This window comes from Heptranchias perlo, chromosome 17 (genome assembly GCF_035084215.1).
Source record: "Heptranchias perlo isolate sHepPer1 chromosome 17, sHepPer1.hap1, whole genome shotgun sequence".
Classification (NCBI taxonomy): domain Eukaryota; kingdom Metazoa; phylum Chordata; class Chondrichthyes; order Hexanchiformes; family Hexanchidae; genus Heptranchias; species Heptranchias perlo.
Window position 1 is genome coordinate 27,071,072 of NC_090341.1, and position 23,331 is coordinate 27,094,402.

Sequence of the window (23,331 nt, forward strand, 5' to 3'; positions counted from 1 at the left end):
GTGCAGTACTTTGACAACTGTGACCAGTAACATGTTTGCTTCTCTTTTCCTCTCTCCTATCCATTATTCTTTGTCAACAATTACAGCCCCTCCAATGACAGAAAAATGCTATTTGAGTTTTTTTGCATCACCAATGGTCTGTGTTCCATGATTGAAGCATTAAAAAGATGCATAAACACTATGTGACACTCGTGCTTACAATAATAGCATGCCTGTCCACTGGTTACCAGTAAGCAGTTTGTCTCGTTGCTAGCCACTGAGATTGAAACGTATGGCTAAAGAGATGACAGTTTTTATGCTATAGGTGCTTATGTTGAGGTCCCTGTGACCTCCATGCTTTGGTCACCTGATATCTCTCACTCTCGACCCACTTTCCCCCTCTTTCCCCCCCCCCCCCCCCCCCCCCCCCCGCCGGCTTTCGTCCCACCTTCCCACCCCTCCCACCCCCTGGCTCTCGCCCCACCTACCCCCCCCACCCCCCCTCTGGCTCTCTCCCCACCCCCACCTATAATTAATGGGCAAGGGCATGGAATCTGACAACATTTAGTTGAAAGTGGAGACTCATGAGACCCAAAAAAAATGGGACCCTGCTTTATGTTAGGATTTACTATTAATGGCACCTCATCAGAGTAAAGACATGCTATTTATCTCTTCTGGTATTACTCACAGTGAGTCAGAGGATGTGCTGAAGTGTGATATCTAAGTGTGACACTTCTAGGTAGTGTGCGCTGTGTGCAACACTATATATATCTAAATCTGATTGTTGTTCATGGTAAGTCAGAGGATACACTATTTTATAATGGCAGGAGCATACCATGTAAAATACAATGTATTATTCTGCTGATGTGTCGTCGTGTGTCCCTTTTTAAGGTTGTAACATCAACGTAACAAGTGAACACTAAGTTCATAGAGGTCAATTAGAGGAAGACATTACAGCTCTGGCATGTTTTTTTTTATTTGTTCATGGGATGTGGGCGTCGCTAGCGAGGCCGGCATTTATTGCCCTTCCCTAATTGCCCTTGAGAAGGTGGTGGTGAGCCGCCGCCTTGAACTGCTGCAGTCCGTGTGGAGAAAGTTCTCCCACAGTGCTGTTGGGAAGGGAGTTCCAGGATTTTGACCCAGTGACGATGAAGGAACGGCAATATATTTCTAAGTCGGGATGGTGTGTGACTTGGAGGGGAACGTGCAGGTGTTGTTCCCATGTGCCTGCTGCTCTTGTCTTTCTAGGCGGTAGAGGTTGTGGGTTTGGAAGGTGCTGTCGAAGAAGCCTTGGCGCGTTGCTGCAGTGCATCCTGTGGATGGTACACACTGAAGCCACAGTGCGCCGGTGATGAAGGGAGTGAATGTTTAGGGTGGTGGGTGGGGTGCCAATCAAGCGGGCTGCTTTGTCCTGGATGGCATCAAGCTTCTTGAGTGTTATTGGAGTGCACTCATCCAGGCAAGTGGAGAGTATTCCATCATACTCCTGACTTGTGCCTTGTAGATGGTGGAAAGGCTTTAGGGAGTTAGGAGGTGAGTCACTCGCCGCAGAATACCCAGCCTCTGACCTTTTTTTTTATTCGTTCACGGGATGTGGGCGTCGCTGGCAAGGCCGGCATTTATTGCCCATCCCTAATTGCCCTTGAGAAGGTGGTGGTGAGCCGCCTTCTTGAACCACTGCAGTCCGTGTGGTGACGGTTCTCCCACAGTGCTGTTAGGAAGGGAGTTCCAGGATTTTGACCCAGTGACAATGAAGGAACGGCGATATATTTCCAAGTCGGGATGGTGTGTGACTTGGAGGGGAACGTGCAGGTGGTGTTGTTCCCATGTGCCTGCTGCCCTTGTCCTTCTAGGTGGTAGAGGTCGCGGGTTTGGGAGGTGCTGTCGAAGAAGCCTTGGCGAGTTGCTGCAGTGCATCCTGTGGATGGTGCACACTGCAGCCACAGTGCGCCGGTGGTGAAGGGAGTGAATGTTTAGGGTGGTGGATGGGGTGCCAATCAAGCGGGCTGCTTTATCTTGGATGGTGTCGAGCTTCTTGAGTGTTGTTGGAGCTGCACTCATCCAGGCAAGTGGAGAGTATTCCATCACACTCCTGACTTGTGCCTTGTAGATGGTGGAAAGGCTTTGGGGAGTCAGGAGGTGAGTCACTCGCCGCAGAATACCCAGCCTCTGACCTGCTCTCGTAGCCACAGTATTTATATGGCTGGTCCAGTTAAGTTTCTGGTCAATGGTGACCCCCAGGATGTTGATGGTGGGGGATTCGGCGATGGTAATGCCGTTGAATGTCAAGGGGAGGTGGTTAGACTCTCTCTTGTTGGAGATGGTCATTGCCTGGCACTTATCTGGCGCGAATGTTACTTGCCACTTATCAGCCCAAGCCTGGATGTTGTCCAGGTCTTGCTGCATGCGGGCTCGGACTGCTTCATTATCTGAGGGGTTGCGAATGGAACTGAACACTGTGCAGTCATCAGCGAACATCCCCATTTCTGACCTTATGATGGAGGGAAGGTCATTGATGAAGCAGCTGAAGATGGTTGGGCCTAGGACACTGCCCTGAGGAACTCCTGCAGCAATGCCCTGGGGCTGAGATGCTTGGCCTCCAACAACCACTACCATCTTCCTTTGTGCTAGGTATGACTCCAGCCACTGGAGAGTTTTCCCCCTGATTCCCATTGACTTCAATTTTACTAGGGCTCCTTGGTGCCACACTCGGTCAAATGCTGCCTTGATGTCAAGGGCAGTCACTCTCACCTCACCTCTGGAATTCAGCTCTTTTGTCCATGTTTGGACCAAGGCTGCAATGAGGTCTGGAGCCGAGTGGTCCTGGCGGAACCCAAACTGAGCATCGGTGAGCAGGTTATTGGTGAGTAAGTGCCGCTTGATAGTACTGTCGATGACACCTTCCATCACTTTGCTGATGATTGAGAGTAGACTGATGGGGCGGTAATTGGCCGGATTGGATTTGTCCTGCTTTTTGTGGACAGGACATACCTGGGCAATTTTCCACATTGTCGGGTGGATGCCAGTGTTGTAGCTGTACTGGAACAGCTTGGCTCGAGGCGCAGCTAGTTCTGGAGCACAAGTCTTCAGCACTACAGCTGGGATGTTGTCGGGGCCCATAGCCTTTGCTGTATCCAGTACACTCAGCCGTTTCTTGATATCACGTGGAGTGAATCGAATTGGCCGAAGACTGGCTTCCGTGATGGTGGGGATATCAGGAGGAGGCTGAGATGGATTATCCACTCGGCACTTCTGGCTGAAGATGGTTGCAAACGCTTCAGCCTTATCTTTTGCACTCACGTGCTGGACTCCGCCATCATTGAGAATGGGGATGTTTGCAGAGCCTCCTCCTCCCGTTAGTTGTTTAATTGTCCACCACCATTCACGACTGGATGTGGCAGGACTGCAGAGCTTTGATCTGATCCGTTGGTTGTGGAATCGCTTAGCTCTGTCTATAGCATGTTGCTTCCGCTGTTTAGCATGCGTGTAGTCCTGAGTTGTAGCTTCACCAGGTTGGCACCTCATTTTTAGGTACGCCTGGTGCTGCTCCTGGCATGCTCTTCTACACTCCTCATTGAACCAGGGTTGATCCCCTGGCTTGTTGGTAATGGTAGAGTGAGGAATATGCCGGGCCATGAGGTTACAGATTGTGCTGGAATACAATTCTGCTGCTGCTGATGGCCCACAGCGCCTCATGGATGCCCAGTTTTGAGCTGCTAGATCTGTTCTGAATCTATCCCATTTAGCACGGTGGTAGTGCCACACAACACGTTGTAGCCACAGTATTTATATGGCTGGTCCAGTTAAGTTTCTGGTCAATGGTGATCCCCAGGATGTTGATGGTGGGGGATTTGGTGATGGTAATGCTGTTGAATGTCAAGGGGAGGTGGTTAGACTCTCTCTTGTTGGAGATGGTCATTGCCTGGCACGAATGTTACTTGCCATTTATCAGCCCAAGCCTGGATGTTGTCCAGGTCTTGCTGCATGCGGTCTTGGACTGCTTCATTATTTGAGGGGTTGCGAATGCAACTGAACACTGTGCAATCATCAGCGAACATCCTCATTTCTGACCTTCTGATGGAGGGAAGGTCATTGATGAAGCAGCTGAAGATGGTTGGGCCTCGGACACTGTCCTGAGGAACTCCTGCAGCAATGCCCTGGGGCTGAGATGATTGGCCTCCAACAACCACTACCATCTTCCTTTGTGCTAGGTATGACTCCAGCCACTGGAGAGTTTTCCCCCTGAATCCCATTGACTTCAATTTTACTAGGGCTCCTTGGTGGCACAGTCAGTCAAATGCTGCCTTGATGTCAAGGGCAGTCACTCTCGCCTCACCTCTGGAATTCAGCTCTTTTGTCCATGTTTGGACCAAGGCTGTAATGAAGTCTGGCGCCGAGTGGTCCTGGCGGAACCCATACTGAGCATCGGTGTCATGTTGCTGGAAAGTTTGTACATTCCAAATGGGTGCCATCTTTCCCCTGTGACCCAGAAATTTGCAATATTGCATGACATCTGAAATGTGATAGACAGTATGTGCAGTTTATTTTATATATAATATATTTTTAAAAAAATGATTGTAGAACTAGTTTTATTGAGGAGGTCTCCACCTGAAATTTTATTTCCAGCACTTCATTCTTACTGTGTAAAATGTATCCGTTTTACAACAATAATAAATATTACAGCGACCAAGAGCTTTAAAGCGATATTACCCTTTTGCCTTGACTTCTCATGCTTTTGTTTGTGTACAGCAAAATAAATTCAAGCACCTGCAGTGTATATATTTATACTTCATCCAGTTTGGTGTGTTTAACTAACATATGTCTAAACTCCACAGAAAAGAATTACAGTCAATTATTTTTAAAATCCCAGTTAATTTTCCTCATTTTATTTGATAATTGTACTGCTGTCAAGATAGTATAAGTATGACATTGTATGGTGCAAATATGAAGGTGCAATTCAAATCCTGTCACACAAAACATCTCAGTGTTGCAATAAAACAAACATTTAAAAGTACGTTGAGTCTTCAGTTTATTAGCCTGGAAATTGATAAGTTCTTTTGTTTGAAAAATCCAATTGCAAATGAAAAAGAAATTATGTCATCATTAACTGTAATACTGTGCAATTAGCATAATGAGGCAGCTGACTATTTGGATGCAATTATTGTATTGTCTGCGCCCAATTAGTCAATCATATCAATAATTAAGAATGTCTGATTTCTAAAGTGTTAGTGGATGCAATCTTACATGTTTTATTTGTAACTAAGCAAAAGTTCTGCCCAATTAAGAATTTTAATGTCTACATTCACTGTCTACCTTCGCAACAAAATTAGTTCTGCATCTGGATGTATTTTTTTTGTTGGTTTGATTTGCAGGCTTTGCAGTTTTTCTTCACTTTAAAAGTGGCACATTCTATAAAGTAACTATACAGGAACAGGAGAAGACCATTCAACCCCTCAAGCCAGTTCCGTCATTCATTGAGATCATGGCTGATCTGTATGGTAACTCCATCCATCCACCTTGGCTCCATATCCCTTAATACCCTTGGCTAGCAAAAATCTATTGATCTCAGATTTAAAATTATTCATTGAGCTAGCATCTACTGCTTTTTGTGGGAGAGAGTTTCACACTTCTGTCACCCTGTGTGAAGAAATGTTTCCTAACTTCTCTCTTGAATGGCCTGCTTTGATTTTAAGTTGGTTATGTCCCCCTTGTCCCAGACTCCCTCACCAAAGGAAAAAAAATGTTTCTATCTACCCTAACAATTCCTTTCTAAATCCTAAAAACCTCAATCAAATCATCCCTAGGGACCTTCTATAAACCAGGGAATAAAACTTACTTTAATCCTTGGAGCCCGAGTAACATTCTGGTGCATCTGCGTTGCACTCCTTCCAAGGCCAGTATATTCTTTCTAAGGTGTGGAACCCAGAACCGTACACAGTACTCCAGATGTGGTCTAACTCGGGCTTTGCATAACTGCAGCAAAACTTCCTTCCCTTTATATTCTCGCCCTCTAGATATAAAGGCTAACATTCCATTAGCCTTTGATTACTTTTTGTACCTGACCACTACTTTTCATTGATCTGTGTACACGGACCCCTAAAAATCTCTTTGAACCTCCACTGTTCCTAGCTTTTCACCATTTTAAAAAATGCTCGGACTGATCCTTTTTTGGTCCAAATTGATGACCTCACACTTGCCTGCGTTGAAATCCATGTGCCACAGTTTTGCCCACTCACTTAATCTATCAACATCTCTTTGTAATTTTATGCTTCCGTCTACGCTATTTACTATGCCACCTATCTTTGTGTCAGCGGCAAACTTGTATATATGGCTCTCTATTATGTTATCTAATCATTAATCATTAATAAATATAGTGAATAGTTGAGGCCATAGCACAGATCCTTGAGGGACGGCACTCGTTACTTCCTTCCAATTCGAGTATGTACCCATTATCCCTACTCTCTGTCTTCCACTACCTAACCCATCTCCGAACCAGGTCAGTAATTTGCCTTCAATTCCATGAGCTTTAATTTTAGCAAACAGGTTTTGTGGAACCTTATCGAATGCTTTCTGGAAGTCCGTATAATCTACATCCATAGCCATTCCCCTGTCCACTACTTTAGTTACTTCCTCAAAAGATTCAATTAGGTTCATTAGACATGACCTAATCTTTACAAATCCATGTTGGCTCTTTCTAATCAGCTCAAACTTCTCTAGGTATTCTGTCCTTAAATATAGATTCCAATACCTTCCCCACAACAGATGTTAGACTAACAGGTCTATAATTTCCTGGTTTCTCTCTCTCACCTTTCTGAAATAATGGAGTTGCATTTGCAATTTCCCCAATCTAAGGGGACAATTCCTGAATTGAAAGAGCTTTGGAATATTATGGTTAAAGCATCTGCAATTTCCTCACCTACTTCCTTTAAAACCTTGGGGTGGAAACCATCAGGTCCTGTGGATTTGTCAGTCTTTAGTGCCATTATTTTTTCTAATACTGTTTTCTTGCTTACTTTAACTTTAGTGTGTTCCAGTCCTTGATTCATTATTAGTTTCCCTGGAAAGTCTGAAGCTCGAAATTCCATCCCCTTTTGTAAATGTTTTACTGCACATTACACATTTCAGATGAATCAGAGGTTTCGCATAACGTACAGCACAGAAACAGGCCATTCGGCCCAACTGGTATATGCCGATGTTTATACTCCGCACGAGCCTCCTCCCACCCTACTCATCTAACCCTTTCAGCATATCCTTCTATTCCTTTCTCACTCATGTGTTTATCTAGCTTCCTCTTAAATGCATCTATGCTAGTCGTCTCAACTACTCCATATGGTGGAGTGTTCCACGTTCTAATGTTGCATAATTTAATCAAAAGCAATATACTGCAGATGCTGGAAATCTGAAATAAAAACAGAAAATGCCGGAAACACTCAGCAGGTTAGGCAGCATCTGTGGTGAGAGAAACGTTTTGATGGTAGGTTATCGCCCTGAAACATTAACTTTGTTTCTGTCTCCACAGATGCTGCCTGATCTGCTGAGTGTTGTATTTGCTGTATTTATTGCAAAAATTAATATTGTCTTCTCAATGCTTTTTTTGGTTTTTGTTGTCAGCTTTGAAAGGAGGGAACTGTCAAGTGATCTTACACAGATGTATAAAGTAGTAAATGTTTTACGAAAAAGTAGATCTAGAACACTGCTTCAAAACAAAATGCAAGTCGACTATTGGTCGGGGGAGGGGGGAGGAGTTCCAGTCAGCAAAAGGAAAATTTAGGACTGATTCTAGGAAGTTCACACACAGAATAATCAGTGCATGGTATGGACTTCCAGGTCGAGTCGTGGAGGTGAAACTCTGGAATCACTTAAACAGTTGGATGTTGTAACATGGGAGTGTAGGTTTATTCTGAACAGACGAGTGAAGATTGACCGGCCTTCCTTGTCTGTATCTATCTCCCTTTTTGATAATCGTGATTTGGTACAGAGAACTTGCTTGTCAGAATGCTTTGATGTCATTGCTAGACATAGTGAATTGGAAGCAAGTTGACATCCCCACAACTGACTGGACAGGTTATATTTGCATAAATGTAACTATCGGGCAGGAGGAGTGTGTGTGTTAACACTGTAAGCTATGCTAATAATTCCACCCCCCCGCCCCCCCATTGTTGCAACCCTGATTAATTACAACCAAAAATCACGGTGAAATTGTGATAAGATATACTGTATGTGGTTACTCCTGTCTTGCTGCTGGCCCAGGATTGTTTCCCCATGAACTGCTGTGGACCAGAAAGGATTATATGATTTTAAGTGATTCAGAAAGTACAACAACTTATCATTTGAGATTCTGTTGTACTTCTCAACATATTCTAAATGTAATTGGAGACCAGATGCTTTGGAACAGATTTCTCAAGTTAGAAACGATAGAAATGATTCTTAAAATTGGATGATTAGTGCCTTGTGCAAGAAAATATTTTCCTTCAGATGCGAATTAATATCAGTGGTTAGTTGAAAATGAGGGATATCAATGATCAGTAGAACAGAGATGGTTACATTACAACAGAGACATTACAACAGCCTGTGAAAAATAAGTGGAAAGATAGTCAGTCCTAAAACAAGTACAATAAAATGAGTACATGTTAGTGTTGTGCTATAAGATAAATTCCAGTGACATCTGTGTAATAGTGCCTTTGGCTGGACGATGCCCAGTAGCATTTGGAGCAATAGATATCTTTAAATATATCAGTTTTACAGTCAGAAAACAAAAACTTTCGAATTTTCCACCTCTCTCACCCTTAATCGGCTTTTGACTGAAAGAAGTTGCCAATGCACTGTTCGAGGTGTTGAGTTAAGCCAGTCTTTAAATATCATCTATAGTGGGGTTGTTACATTTTTGGCATGCTAATTTACAGACCATTTTCATCTCCACAAGTATAAAACTAATCCTGAGCCACTGGTCTTGATATAGAACTCCAAAGGTGGCTATGCTCCATTGAATATTGTTTTGCCTTTTTCGGCAGATAGTTAAATTTCAATTCAAGCGACTGCTGCTTCTGAAATGTTAACATGATTACTGAGATCACTGAAAACAAGTGATCCTCACTCCAATATAAAGTTTGGTATGCAAACTTCTCAGATTTAACATGTTTCCAGAAATTTAGTTGGATCAACTAAGGCTAAAAAAGCCTTGGTCTGTATAGAAAGGTTTTAAAGAATATATAGTTTTAACAATGACAGTTGTTGGCACTTAATGTAGCTTTTCTGCAGGCAGTCACACTGTAGTGTAGGAAAACATTCGGGTGCACTTCCTGCATAAAAAACTTAACCTGGCTTTTCCATTTCTTGAGAAGTGTTTTGAAAACACAAGAGCAGCATAGATCATACACTGGAAATTATTAGTATGCACCTCACCATCTTGGCCAGGAAAACCAATCTTCATCTTTCAAAATAACTAGAGTTTTATTCTCAACTCTTTTTGGCATCATACTCCTTTTTCTACCTCTAAGAAACAGTCCAGCTCATTGGTTTTTGGCTTACAACATTAATTTCGAAGCTACTCTTTTTCAATTGGATAGGAAATAGTGAAATAACCATCAAGCTGCCTGCCCAGGACTGACAAAAATATTTTGAGGAAAATACAAATTTATTCCTACCCATTCATGGGAGAATGGTGTCAAGGTCAAATTATAGTCCTACCACAAAGAAAATAAATATTTTTACAACAACAACTTGCATTTATATAGTGCCTTTAATGTAGTAAAATGCCCCAAGGTGCTTCATAGGAGTGTTAGCAAACAAAATTTGACATTGAGCCACATAAGGAGGTATTGGTCACAGAGGTAGGTTTTAAGGAATGTCTTAAAGGAGGACAGAGAAGCAGAGAGGTTTAGGGAGGGAATTTCAGAGCTTAGGGCCTAGGCAGCTGAAGGCACAGCCACCAATGGTGGAGCGATTTAAAATAGGGGATGTGCAAGAGGTCAGAATTGGAGGAGTGCAGAGATCTCGGCGGGGGCGGCAGTGGGGGGTGGTTTGCAGGGCTTGAGGAGGTTTCAGAGATAGGGAGGGGTGAGGCCTGGAGGGATTTGAGAACATGGATGAGAATTTTAAATTCAAGACAATGCCAGACCGTGAACCAATGTAGGTCAGCAAGCACAGGGGGTGATGGGTGAACAGGACTTGGTACGAGTTAGGATACAGGCAGCAGAGCATTGGATGAGCTCAAGTTTATGGAGGGTGGAAGATGGGAGGCCGGCCAGGAGAGCATTGGAATCGCCAAGTCTAGATGTAACAAAGGCATGGTTGAGGGTTTCAGCAGCAGATGAGCTGAGGCATGGGCGGGGACGGGCGATGTTATGAAGGTGTAAGCAGGCGTTTTTGGTGATGGAGCAGATATGAGGTCGAAAGCTCATCTCGGGGTCAAATAGGTCATCAAAGTTGCGAACGGTCTGGTCCAGCCTCAAGACAGTGGACAGGGAGAGGGATGGTGTCGGTGACTAGGGAACGGAGTTTATGGTGGGGGCCAAAGACAATAGTTGAAGGAAATATCTGATCATCCAGTACTGGATGTTGGACAAGCAGCGTGACAAATCAGAGCCGGTGGTGGTGAGGTAGAGGTGGGTGTCGTTAGCATACGTGTGGAACCAGGCATGTTTTCAGATGATGTTGCCGAGGGGCAGCGTGTCGATGAGAAATAGGGGGCTAAGGATAGATCCTTGGGGGACTCCAGAGGTAACTGTGCTGGAGCAGGAAGGGAACACATTGCTGATGACTTTAACTGGCAAAGTGGCTATCTTTACATGTCCCAGTGACAGCTGAGTGCCCCCCATGACTCCATATTAATCCTTTAACAAAATCACCGTACTCATTTCAAATAAACTGTCGCAGTTTGGATTGAAATTTAACTATCTGGGGAGAATGGCAAAACAGTAATCATTAGAACATAGCTACTGTTGGTCTTTAACTTAACATGCCAAAACTGTAACCAATTCCAATGTAGAAGGTATTCAATGAGTGGCTGAACACAGCACCTCAAACAGTGCATTACCGCGTTCTTTCAGCCAAAAGCCAATTAGAGTGAATAAAGGAAAGTGGAAAATCCAAATGTATTATTCTCCAGCTATATTTAATATATTTTTTTCCTCAGCAATCTTTTGTATCTGATTAGTTGGAGTTGATTACAAAATTTCGTAAGTTGTCTAACCCCACCAGTTGAAAGATAGCATCAGTAGTGATGCGTCAATTTGGAGCTGTCATTTGATTTACCAAATTTATGCTTCCATAATAAAATGAGGAAATTCTCCAATGATTACAATGATTTTCAGAGACATAAAAATGAGGAAAGAATGCCAAACTTGTGTTTCAGTAGTTTCTTTTCCATTCTCTGGACATCCCAAAGTGCTTCACGGCCAATTAATGCCTTTTGAAGTGTAGTCACTGTTGTTTTGTCGGGGTGTTGTTCTGATTCAGGAGTGAATGCGATCAACTGAGCCAAGCTGAAACTAAATGCTCTGGAAACATTGGGAATTCAAGTTGTAAACTCTTTTGAAAAATAATACAATGTTGGCCATGAGGCAGGCATACTGGGGCTTCTGAAAGCTGGAGGGGGTGTTCATTTGCTCTGTCTGTGATTCATCCTGGACTTTGGATTCATCTTAACCCTCTAAGTTATAGATAATGCATGCTAGAATTACTGCATCAATTTTAAATCTATAGATTAGTGCTGCTCAAGTTTTCAACAGCTTTAAACAATAGTTGTGTGTGTTCTTATCGTCTTCCCTCCTTCCCCTGCTGGCAACCCCAAAAAAGTCAGTGACTCATACTGAAGTACAATTTAAAGCTGCTGGATGATCTCCAATACTTTGTCATACAGTCCAGTCCTCAAAAGCCCATCAAGAAGTATTGATAGGCTACTTGAATATGGCTGATATCAGAGTTGAGTCCAATCCCATCCACACATGAACACTATCAGCAGAGTTACTGGGTGGCATTTGGGATTGGAACTATTTGCTTTGTACCAATAAACTAACTTCAGATTGCTGACATTTTCTAGCTACAAGAGGCCCATCGATTGTGTATGATTCTTCTGGCCGGCCTCTTATCTTCCACCTTCCATAAGCTTGAGCTCATCCAAAACTCTGCTGCCTTTATCCTAACTCACACCAAGTCCCTTTCACCCATCACCCCTGGGCTCGATGACCTATATTGGCTCCTATTCCAGCAACGCCTCTATTAAAATTCTCATCCTCGTTTTCAAATCCCTCTGTGGCCTCACCCCTCCCTATCTCTGCAACCTCCTCCAGCTCTACAACCTTCCGAGATCTCTGCGCTCCTCCAATTCTGGAGCAGCCCCGATTTTAATCACTGCACCATTGGCAGCTGTGCCTTCAGCTGCCTAGGCTGTAAGCTCTGGAATTACCTCCCTAAATCGCTCCTCGTTTTTACTTCTCTCTCCTCTTTTAAGATGCTCCTTAAAACCTACCACTTTGACCAAGCTCCTGTCCTAATATCTCCTGATGTGGCTCTGTGTCAAATTTTGTTTGATAACTCTCCTGTGAAGTGCATTGAGATGTTTTACTATGTTAAAGGCGCTATATAAATGCAAGTTGTTGTTGAATTCGAGAGGGAATCTGACCAGCACAGAGTGTTTGATTTTTGGTAGATATTGGGAAAATTCTCAGCAGCCTGTTTTTAAAATCATGAATAACTAGTAGATAGGTTGCATCCAGTTTCACTGTCTGTTCATAACTCTAAACAATTTCCTGACTATCATCTACAGTGTAGCATTTTCTGTCATAACATGAACCTACCTTAGTACATCTTTTTTTCCCATCATCTTCGGAATGCACTGACTCTTTCCTGGTAGGTATGATTCCATGGCACTGGCAACTGTCTCGTTCCTCACCCAAGTTACCATGATGAATGTGCAAGGCTTGACTGTGCGCATCAGTAGGCTGACTACAGAGTGTCATGCAACTGAGTTCAATCCTCCTCACTTGATGTCTACGGGTTGGTTACTATGTTTTTTTTAAAAACACCTAATTTTTGGCTTTCTTGTTTTGAATTACTCTTCGATATGTCCCAGAGTGAGTGCTTTTGCTTGCCCAGATATCTAGATAAATTTGTAACATGCCCAGAGAATGAACAAAGCACCCTCTTGGGGACTATGAGGCCAATTGTGCTCTCCCACCGCTGCTTCAGTTGACACGGGCTAACTCAGCATGAACTAGGGATCGGAAGAATGACCTGTTGTTCGTGGCTCAGTTCCATACCACAAGCTACATATACCCAAATGAAGATTGTGGAATTTTCTATGCTTCGTGTTTTTCAGACTGACAAACCCTTGACTACCAAAAAACAACTTAATCTGTGTAGCCAAAAACAATTTGTTTCAAATTTATTGTGATCATCATGAAGAAAATGTTTCTTGAAAACTGAGAAATGTCACTAAGAAAGGATCCATTTAGATTGACAAATTGAATAAGCCACTGAGTTTCTACTGGTGTATCTGTTTACAGTCCAGCGCCAGTACTGCTGTTTCAGTTGCAGGTAGATAAAGACAGCGCAAAAAATAAAGTGAGCGGTGGGGAAATAATTGTGCAAAGTTGTGTTTCTTGAATGACAGCTAAAACTGTTATGAAAATAAGTTGGTTATTCAAATTAGTTATGGAAACTGGTCATTTATCTCATTGCTGTTTGTGTACAAATTGGCTGCACCGGAGGAAATAGTTTCTATCTACCCTATCAAATCCTTTAATCACCTTGCACACCTCCATTAGATCCCCCCTTAATCTTCTATACTCAATGGAATACAAGCCTAGTCTCTGAAACCTGTGCTGTTAATTTACATATAGAATTGGTAGCGCGAGCATGGGTCTCCGAGCATAAAAGCAAAGATCGTAGATGCAGCAGAGGGTCAAATCTGTAACTCATCACACTGTTGCAGAGATACATCAATGTTTGTGAGTTTAAATGAATAATGGGCTGCAAAGATAGTTGGCAAATTAGTATGACACATAATAATGTAATTACTGGTCACAACCATCCAAACTTGAAAAACAGAAAAGGCGAGTTTTGTGTCACGCAGCACTTTTATGTAGTTACTGTTTCGATGTTGGCTTAGTATTCCATGTTCAACATACTGGTACCTTAAGTCAGCAAAAATATCAAATTGCAATAATATTTTTAGGTTTATTAATTGTTACAATTCTTTTGAAAGTGCTATTTACTGTTTAGACTTTAGGTGAGGGATACTGATGCTGAGTTAGTTTGCTTCCTATCATGACTACTATAAATGCTGCCACGCAGGTGGCAAAGACAGTTTTTGTCATAACTGTGCTTTAAAGACGCAAGAAATTTAATTAGTTCTTGAAATATAACAATATATTTAATATAATATATCAAACCTGTACAGAACATGATAACTTGTATATTAGGGTTGAGAACAAAAGGGATTATTGGCAATTTGCAATATTTAGTAATTAATGTGAAACTATCAACAATATACTTTGTCAAATACGAGGATACATTCTGAGGCCATTTGACTACAAGTCAAAAGCCAGTTAGTCTGAAGATCACTTATGAGGCCATATGTGGAATATTGTGTGTACCGTACCTTCAGAAAAGCATTGATGTGTTTTCCTCTCCCTCACCAAGGGTCCCTTTCTTAGTACCACCCTGATCAGCTTACTCAACACAAGACTGGGAAATGAATCCAAGACCTTCTGCGTGGCTCAGTTGCATGGCAATTTTACCGACTGAGCCATTAAGGCAACAGGTTTTTAAAAATGTATTCTCAGGATGTGGGTGTCACTGGCCAGACTGACATTTGCCTATCCCTAGTTGCCGTCAGAAGGTGGTGGTGAGCTGTTGCCTTGTACCGCTGTAGTCCGTGTGGTGAAGATGCTCCCACAGTGCAGTTACGTAGGGATTTCCAGGTTTTGACCGAGCAACAATGAAGGAGCGGCAATATATGTCCAAGTCGGGATGGTGTGTGTGACTTGGAGGGGAACTCTGAAGTGATGGTGTTCCCATGTATCTGCTGCCCTTGTCCTTCTAGGTAGTGGAAGTTGTGGGTTTGGGAAGTGCTGCCAAAGGAGACTTGGCGAGTTGCTGCAGTGTGTCCTGAACGTGGTATGCTCTGCAACTACAGTACGCTGGTAATGGAGGGGGTGGACTTTGAGAGTAGTGGCCAATCAAGTGGACTGCTTTATCCTAGATGTTGAGTACTTCTTGTACTTCGAGTGTTGCTGGAGCAGGCCCTATTCAAGCAAGTGGAGAGTATTCCATCACACTCCTGACTTGAGCCTTGTAGATGGTAGAGAGGCTTTGGGGAGTCAAGAGGTGAACCACTAACCGCAGAATGACCAGCCTTTGACCTGCTCTAGTAGTCACAGCATTTGTATGTCTGGTCCAGTTGAGTTTCTGATCAATGGTGACCCTCAGGATGTTGATAGTGGGTAACTCAGTGATGTTAATGCCATTGAATATCAAGGGGAGGTGGGAAGGCTCCCTTGGAGATGGTCATTGCATTGCACTTGTGCAAAGCTGACAGAAAATGGGAGATATTCCATTTCTTCACACTGGGTTTTGAAGGCAAGGGAAGATTGGACTTGGGTGCGCAAACATAATTCGGTCCAACATTCTGTCCTTTATTTTTATAAGTCCATCATAAATTCCTATGTCTACATTTGTAATACAAATTGCCTATTTAGACATGTCTCAGGGTAGGGCATAATTGCAGTGCGTCACGTTTACGGATGCATTTTCCATTATAAATTTATAATGGAGTAAAAATAGGAATTTATAGTAGAAAAAGATTTTTAATCTAAATTATATACTTTTTTTTGTCTGAAGGATCATGCACACACTTTGATTGTCTTGGAGGAGTGAATGTACATGAGTGAAGATATCTGCTATAACTACATTTAGCTTTTTGGACATAACAGATGGAGTATTTATGCCGAGAGCTGGCCTTTCCTTCATTTAATTTAAAGTGCATATTCTTCAGAATTTTAGGGTCTTAGCTATTTTGTGAAAAACCTTAACATATTTGCCTGCTGATGAAGAGTACAAAGACGTGGTTTTCTAGGAGTGTTTCTCATCTTGGCTGTACCATCAAGGAAGTGTATGAATGCTTCCGTTACGTACACGGAAAATTGAGGAGGTGCAGTTATTCGCTTTGGATTGCATTACTGCATCTCTTTTTGTGGCTGACGATTGGTACAAGGAGAGCCCTGGGAACAGTGAGCATAGACAAGGAATAGTGTTGGAATGAAAATATAGAACAAAAAAAAGCATCTTTTTTTCTCTCCATTTCCTCGACCCTTCCAGCCAGCACAGAGATGGGAGAATCATCTTTATGGCTCAGTGCAATACCACATGGTACATTCACTCACCAAACCATTGGGGGAAGCGACTTTAATGTTGTATTTCTTTTTATTTGAGATTTCAGAGTTATATTATGTCCCAGCAGCTTCATGAGTGATGGTTAAGTACCTACAAGTAATTAATTGACTACAATTTAATGCTACTTTGCAGTAAACGGAGCAAACTACTGAGAAAAAAATAATTATCTTGCCAATGAGCATGAGAAAGCTATAACTGAGATATTTCGTAAGGTGGAATAGTGTCATTGGTGCAGGTTCTGGTATCATTTAGAAGCATTAAGTAAGTTAAGTGGACTTGCTGTTACTTTCATAGCACTTAATTCATCCTGTTTTTGGTATCAGGAATCCTTACCAACACCCATAGAATAAATAAGTCTTAAATTAAATGTTTTCTTTTAATTTTAACTTTTCAACAAACTTCCTGCAAAACCTCAAGAGGAAATAAAAACATTTTGCAGCACATTACAAGAAGAGATATAAAGACAATGCATGTGTGCCTTTTGATATCCACGGCCTAGTGGATATCAAATTCACATGTGAATGTTCTGATAGGATTGAGTTTGGTTTCGATGCCTTCTGTTGTCAAACAGCATGCTGATACATGTCTGGATTCGCACATGAAGAATAGCCACTTGGGTGGAGTACTAGGGACCTGCTGGCACTCGTAGCACTACCTGAACGAGGTCTTTAGGAGAGGAAGGAAGAAAATTAAGGTGGGGGAATAAATTTTGACTTACTGACTTGCCTGATGGTTCTGCGGGTAAATGCATGACATGGTGTGATGCTGAGTTATGTCCTCCAAAAATAATCAGCTGATTTGAGCAAAGATGGCAGTGGAGATGTTATAATTGGGAGTGGCCCCTAGGCTCGGGGTAATAAAAATGAATCGTGACCTCTACTGGCATTACATGGATGAGAAGAATATTGGATGCAACTGTGTTGTTCCACATGGAATACGGTCATTATTCTTTATCCATCATTATTCTTTATCCAAGTGCTTTCATTTTAAAAGTGGCAACTCGGGTGAGGTACTGGTTTCTGTAGAACTGTAAAGTACTTCCTTCAGGAAAGGACAGATAATAGACTTGCATTTATCATAACCCTACAACAAAACTTAAATGAATATATCAAAAGCAAAATACTGCAGATGCTGGAAATTTGAAATAAAAACAGAAAATGCTGGAAGTACTCAGCAAGTCAGGCAGCACCTGTGGAGAAAGAAACGAAGTTACTGTTTCAGTTCTGATGAAGGATTATCGACCTGAAACCTTAACTCTGTTTCTTTCTTCACAGATGCTGCCTGACTTGCTGAGTATTTCCAGCATTTTCTATTTTTATATTAAATGAATATATGACTGAACACTGACCTGAAGTGCAGAGGTACATTGTTGTATTTGATGTAAGGAAATCATCCAAGTGGATATCTGAAGGGGTGGGGAAAAGAGAGGCAAAGTTAGATTTGAAGCTTTTCTCTCCAAACCTGCAAAGGCATGACCTGAGATTGCCAATCCATGTTCCAGCATTCTGTAAGGTGGATCATTAGGGCTTATGTCCATGGTGTTTGTGCATGAAGATCTTTTGATGTCAATCATTTTAAAACTCAGAACATTAATTCATTGCTTTGACTGGCTTCATATAAAGCTGGCTTCAGATCTTCTCTTTTCATAAACACCCATGAATCTGGATCTATACTGTTTGATTATTTACACATTAGTTCATGGTTCAGTGATGTTTAGTATACTGTAGAGCCTGTGTATATTTGGATTGTGTGTCTTGGTTAAGGAGGTTTTTCTTTTCTGAAGAAGCTTTGTGTTTGTAAACAGAAGTGCATTGATAACTGGGATATGGCTACTTAAATGAACTTTCTGTTGGACCAAGTATTTGCTGAATAAGAGAATAATTCCTTGCCTTAAAGTACTATTAATGAAGTCTCAAACTAATTGTGGAAGTAACACTACAATTTATGAAGCATTGAGTTTTTAGGCTACTAATGAACAGAAGTTGGATTGTACAGTGTTCTATAGTTGTCTTGTTGAATCTTTTAGCTGCAGGTCCTAAGTTTGGCACTTCAATTTCTTGAAATATTTTTGTTTTTTTAAAAAAAGCACAAGCTAAGGTTCTGGCTGGCCACACTAATGTTTTTATCTCCTTGTACAATGTGGAAAACTGGTTTAATTGCCTGATTTTAAAAAATTGTGTATATATATCAGGATTCCAAAACCATAATGAAATGCATTTAGAAATGGTTACTTGAGTAGTTGTTTCTAAATTCTCTCTCGCTGGCAAGGATATTCATGCATTATATTTAAAAGAGGGACTATCACTTCCAGTACCCTTTTATTTTTAAAGCGTATTTTTAACAAATGTGGATATCTTCATTGGAAATTGCATGAAAGATTTGGTGAGCTGATGATGGTCCGAAAGCCGAGCTGATTTGTGACATGGAGAATATGTTGCTGGAAGTTAAGTGTCTGAGAAATCTGCCCACTGCTGCTGCTTCATCCCAAGCTACAATTTTCCCTCCCTCCCTCCCTTGCTTGCCTGCTCAGACTCCCACTTACCGCCATTGAGCTATCCATGGCACCTGACATTCCTACATCCCTCCTCCCCACCACTTCACCGCCCCCCCTCACTTCAATACCCAACCTTTTCTTGATGTGGAGATGCCGGTGATGGACTGGGGTTGACAATTGTAAACAATTTTACAACACCAAGTTATAGTCCAGCAATTTTATTTTAAATTCACAAGCTTTCGGAGGCTTCCTCCTTCGTCAGGTGAACGATGTGAAAATGAAATCCTCGAAATGAAATCGCATTTATAATTCACAGAACAATGCTTGGTGAGTACAGACAGTTTTTTCAACTGCCTGTTGCTAAGGCAATCAGTGTGCAGACAGACAGGTGTTACCTGCCAGGTCTCACAGAATATACAAATCACCAAAAAAAACAACAAACACAAAAAAAAACAGAGATAGAGAGGTAGAAACATAGAAAAGACAGCAACTGACCCGTTATATTAAAAACAGATAACATTTGTTCGCTGGTGGGGTAACGTGTAGCGTGACATGAACCCAAGATCCCGGTTGAGGCCGTCCTCATGGGTGCGGAACTTGGCTATCAATTTCTGCTCGACGATTTTGCGTTGTCGTGTGTCTCGAAGGCCGCCTTGGAGTACGCTTACCCGAAGGTCGGTGGATGAATGTCCATGACTGCTGAAGTGTTCCCCGACTGGGAGGGAACCCTCCTGTTTGGCGATTGTTGCGCGGTGTCCGTTCATCCGTTGTCGCAGCGTCTGCATGGTCTCGCCAATGTACCATGCTCCGGGGCATCCTTTCCTGCAACGTATGAGGTAGACAACGTTGGCCGAGTCACAGGAGTATGAACCATGCACCTGGTGGGTGGTGTCCTCTCGTGTGATGGTGGTATCTGTGTCGATGATCTGGCATGTCTTGCAGAGGTTACCGTGGCAGGGTTGTGTGGTGACGTGGACGCTGTTCTCTTGAAAGCTGGGTAATTTGCTGCGAACGATGGTCTGTTTGAGGTTGGGTGGCTGTTTAAAGGCGAGTAGTGGAGGTGTGGGGATGGCCATAGCGAGGTGTTTGTCCTCATTGATGACATGTTGAAGGCTGCGGAGAACATGGCGTAGTTTCTCCGCTCCGGGGAAGTACTGGACGACAAAGGGTACTCTGTTGGTTGCGTCCCGTGTTAATCTCCTGAGGAGGTCCATGCGATTTTTTGCTGTGGCCCGTCGGAACTGTCGATCGATGAGTCGAGCGTCATATCCCGTTCTTACTAGGGCGTCTTTCAGCGTCTGTAGGTGTCCATCGCGTTCCTCCTCGTCTGAGCACACCCTGTGTATTCGCAGGGCCTGTCCATAGGGGATGGCCTCTTTGACGTGGTTAGGGTGGAAGCTGGAAAAGTGGAGCATCGTGAGGTTGTCCGTGGGCTTGCGGTAGAGTGAGGTGCTGAGGTGCCCGTCTTTGATGGAGATTCGTGTGTCCAAGAAAGAAACTGATTCTGAGGAGTAGTCCATGGTGAGCTTGATGGTGGGATGGAACTTGTTGATGTTATCGTGTAGTCTCTTTAGTGATTCCTTGCCGTGGGTCCATAGAAAGAAAATGTCGTCGATGTATCTGGTGTATAATGTTGGTTGGAGGTCTTGTGCAGTGAAGAAGTCCTGCTCGAACTTGTGCATGAAAATGTTGGCGTATTGGGGTGCGAATTTGGTCCCCATGGCTGTTCCATGTGTTTGGGTAAAGAACTGGTTATCGAAGGTGAAGACATTGTGATCCAGGATGAAGCGGATGAGTTGTAGGATGACGTCCGGAGATTGGCTGTTGTTGGTGTTGAGTATTGATGCTGTCGCAGCGATGCCGTCATCGTGGGGGATACTGGTGTATAGTGCCGAGACGTCCATCGTGGTGAGAAGTGTTCCTGATTCAACTGGTCCGTGGGTACTGAGTTTTTGTAGGAAGTCTGTCGTGTCGCGACAGAAGCTGGGGGTTCCCTGTACGATGGGTTTCAGGATGCCCTCGATGTATCCACCCCCACGATGACGGCATCGCTGCGACAGCATCAATACTCAACACCAACAACAGCCAATCTCCGGACGCCATCCTACAACTCATCCGCTTCATCCTGGATCACAATGTCTTCACCTTCGATAACCAGTTCTTTACCGAAACACATGGAACAGCCATGGGGACCAAATTCGCACCCCAATATGCCAACATTTTCATGCAGAAGTTCGAGCAGGACTTCTTCACTGCACAAGACCTCCAACCAACACTATACACCAGATACATCGACAACATTTTCTTTCTATGGACCCACGGCAAGGAATCACTAAAGAGACTACACGACAACATCAACAAGTTCCATCCCACCATCAAGCTCACCATGGACTACTCCTCAGAATCAGTTTCTTTCTTGGACACACGAATCTCCATCAAAGACGGGCACCTCAGCACCTCACTCTACCGCAAGCCCACAGACAACCTCACGATGCTCCGCTTTTCCAGCTTCCACCCTAACCACGTCAAAGAGGCCATCCCCTATGGACAGGCCCTGCGAATACACAGGGTGTGCTCAGACGAGGAGGAACGCGATGGACACCTACAGACGCTGAAAGACGCCCTGGTAAGAACGGGATATGACGCTCGACTCATCGATCGACAGTTCCGACGGGCCACAGCAAAAAATCGCATAGACCTCCTCAGGAGACTAACACGGGACGCAACCAACAGAGTACCCTTTGTCGTCCAGTACTTCCCCGGAGCGGAGAAACTACGCCATGTTCTCCGCAGCCTTCAACATGTCATCAATGACGACGAACACCTCGCTATGGCCATCCCCACACCTCCACTACTCGCCTTTAAACAGCCACCCAAACTCAAACAGACCATCGTTCGCAGCAAATTACCCAGCTTTCAAGAGAACAGCGTCCACAACACCACACAACCCTGCCGCGGTAACCTCTGCAAGACATGCCAGATCCTCGACACAGATACCACCATCACACGAGAGGACACCACCCACCAGGTGCATGGTTCATACTCCTGTGACTCGGCCAACGTTGTCTACCTCATACGTTGCAGGAAAGGATGCCCCAGAGCATGGTACATTGGCGAGACCATGCAGACGCTGTGACAACGGATGAACGGACACCGCGCAACAATCGCCAAACAGGAGGGTTCCCTCCCAGTCGGGGAACACTTCAGCAGTCATGGACATTCATCCACCGACCTTCGGGTAAGCGTACTCCAAGGCGGCCTTCGAGACACACGACAACGCAAAATCGTCGAGCAGAAATTGATAGCCAAGTTCCGCACCCATGAGGACGGCCTCAACCGGGATCTTGGGTTCATGTCACGCTACACGTTACCCCACCAGCGAACAAATGTTATCTGTTTTTAATATAACGGGTCAGTTGCTGTCTTTTCTATGTTTCTATCTCTCTTTTTTTGTTTGTTGTTTTTTTTGGTGATTTGTATATTCTGAGACCTTACAGGTAACACCTGTCTGTCTGCACACTGATTGCCTTGGCAACGGGCAGTTGAAAAAACTGTCTGTAATCATCAAGCACTGTTCTGTGAATTATAAATGCGATTTCATTTCGAGAATTTCATTTCGACATCGTTCACCTGAGGAAGGAGGAAGCCTCCGAAAGCTTGTGAATTTAAAATAAAATTGCTGGACTATAACTTGGTGTTGTAAAATTGTTTACAATTGTCAACCCCAGTCCATCACCGGCATCTCCACATCATCCCTTCCTAACAGCACTGTGGGAGAACCGTCACCACACGGACTGCAGCGGTTCAAGAAGGCGGCTCACCACCACCTTTTCGTGGGCAATTAGGGATGGGCAATAAATGCTGGCCTCGCCAGCAACGCCCACATCCTGTGAACGAATTTTTTAAAAGTCTGGACAAGGCAATTTTCCATCCAAATATGAAAAAATGACTCAAGCCTTTTAATTTGGATATTGCACCTCAAAGAAATCTGGAAATAATTTCTTAGTCTAACTATATTCAAAACTTGTCTTTAATTGTGCTCTCCACAGCGAATTGTGTGATTATGATTGTAATTTGTGATACATCTGGGCAGTGTTATGTTCTTCTTCGTTACGTAACTATATAATTTTTACAGGCGATGACAGCCAATTAGTTCCACCCCAACTCCAGGTATTAGACTGAGCTGTCATTAGTTGTATTTGATCCTATTTTTGCAATTAAACTTTTTGTTTCATGGAATTACGGCCGGATTTTGCTCTGAGCGACGAACGAACGTCGCCCGCTGCTCATTAGACTTGGACTTGCCCATAGACGTTGCATGGGCTTTTCCACTGCAAATTCCTCTTATCTGGTCCTCAATCCAGCACAGCATTCTTTTCTGGGCATCTGTGAGCTGTGTGAATAGGGCAAGGAACTGTCCATCTCCATAGCCAATCAGATTGAAGCATGTTAATAAACAGCAC

At 43.3% G+C, this 23,331-nt stretch overlaps 2 protein-coding genes across 25 annotated transcripts in view; one reads left to right on the forward strand and one right to left on the reverse strand.

The window, feature by feature from the left end:
• rps23 (ribosomal protein S23) overlaps window positions 1–23,331 on the reverse strand; it is a 162,040-nt gene that overhangs the window by 122,608 nt on the left and 16,101 nt on the right. The gene's annotated exons all lie outside the window — the stretch shown is intronic.
• The window catches only part of slmapa (sarcolemma associated protein a), a 188,226-nt gene that overhangs the window by 1,737 nt on the left and 163,158 nt on the right, over window positions 1–23,331 (forward strand). The gene's annotated exons all lie outside the window — the stretch shown is intronic.